Raw genomic sequence first — 1460 nt, 5'->3', positions numbered from 1 at the left:
AATTATTAACAAATGACTAACCTTGCTTCGTCTTGAAATATCAAACGACGTAAACAAGACTTGTATTTTAAAAAAGAAATAAATAGTTTATGCAGGAATCATAGTGTAAACTTGGGCAATATCTAAACGTCATTTTACATAAAAAAGCAAACGATTCCTAAAAGTTTTGTGTTTTTTTTTCAAAATTGAAGTTGTTTTCGGTTTTTTTTCATTTTGGCTGATAAATAACTCTTGCAGCAAGTAAATGGAAATAATAAAAATTACCTTATTCTAATTACATACTATATTTTTCTAGTCTACTCTAATAAACAAAGGATTCAAAAGAGAGCGAAAAAGTATACTTTTACAGCTGTTTACTTTTTTGACCGCTTTAAGGATCGACATTTTTGAATGAAACAGAGTAAACAAACTGTATATCTTGCTTTAATCTAACAATGATGTAATAATATGTAATAACGATTATGTCAAGCAACAACTCTCTCAAGTAATAGACGAAGCCAACGCTGATAGATTGCTGTCTAGAAAACCGGTAAAATAAGTGTACAAGAAACATCACACCTAATAAGTAGAGAAATCTTAAGAAAATTAACAAATGTAGTGAAAACGTCCGACTTGTTTATTTTCCCACTAAAGCAAGAACTACAAAGAGTTATGATTTTTTCTGTACTAAAATTTTAATTTTTTATGGCAGTGGTGTTTTAAGGTTTTCTAAGCTAATTGAAATTGTTAAATTAATTAATTATTTTTTGATAAAATTTGCGTACTATGCTGCTATGTTTGTTTGGAAATTCACAAATAATTTATGCGTAAAAACTGGATTTTTTAACTAAATTTCCGTCACAAAAACAGAAATTCATATTTACGTACAATCTCAAACAAAAATTATGTCTCCCCATATATGTACAGTGTGATTTAAATGGGTGGTCAAAGCCATCCGAGACTTTTAAAAGTTCGTATGACAAGAAATTGTTTCAGACCTTTTTCAAGGAAATGGTAAAAAAAAACATTAAACAGATAAAATATAAAAGTTAAAAATATGGTTTAGAAAAAAAAATTTTGCATTAATTTGGGTTTCAAATGAGAAAACTTGTTCTTACTAAAGATTCATTAAAATTTATATTAAAAAAATTAAAAGTTTGGCATTCAAAAATTGTGGCGCTAGTTTTGCCTAACACTGTACCTCCTAATTAATTTTTTATGGTTCTAACAGCAGTTGTAATTTATTCAAAACGTAAATAATTGCGAAATATTCGGAAAGTCCTAAAGTGCCAACAGTGTAGCCAACCGTTTGAAATTGTTTCGGACCTTTTTCAAGGAAATGGCAAAAAAACATTAAACAGATACCTAATGAAAAAAATCTACAAAACGAAAAATATTCATAAGCGACTTAATAGTGATTTTTCAAAAATTGTTTTTTTTTTATAACGAAAAGAATATAGATAGATCCATAATAGTTTATA

This window comes from Tribolium castaneum, chromosome 8 (genome assembly GCF_031307605.1).
Source record: "Tribolium castaneum strain GA2 chromosome 8, icTriCast1.1, whole genome shotgun sequence".
NCBI lineage: Eukaryota > Metazoa > Arthropoda > Insecta > Coleoptera > Tenebrionidae > Tribolium > Tribolium castaneum.
This window is presented reverse-complemented; position numbering follows the sequence as displayed.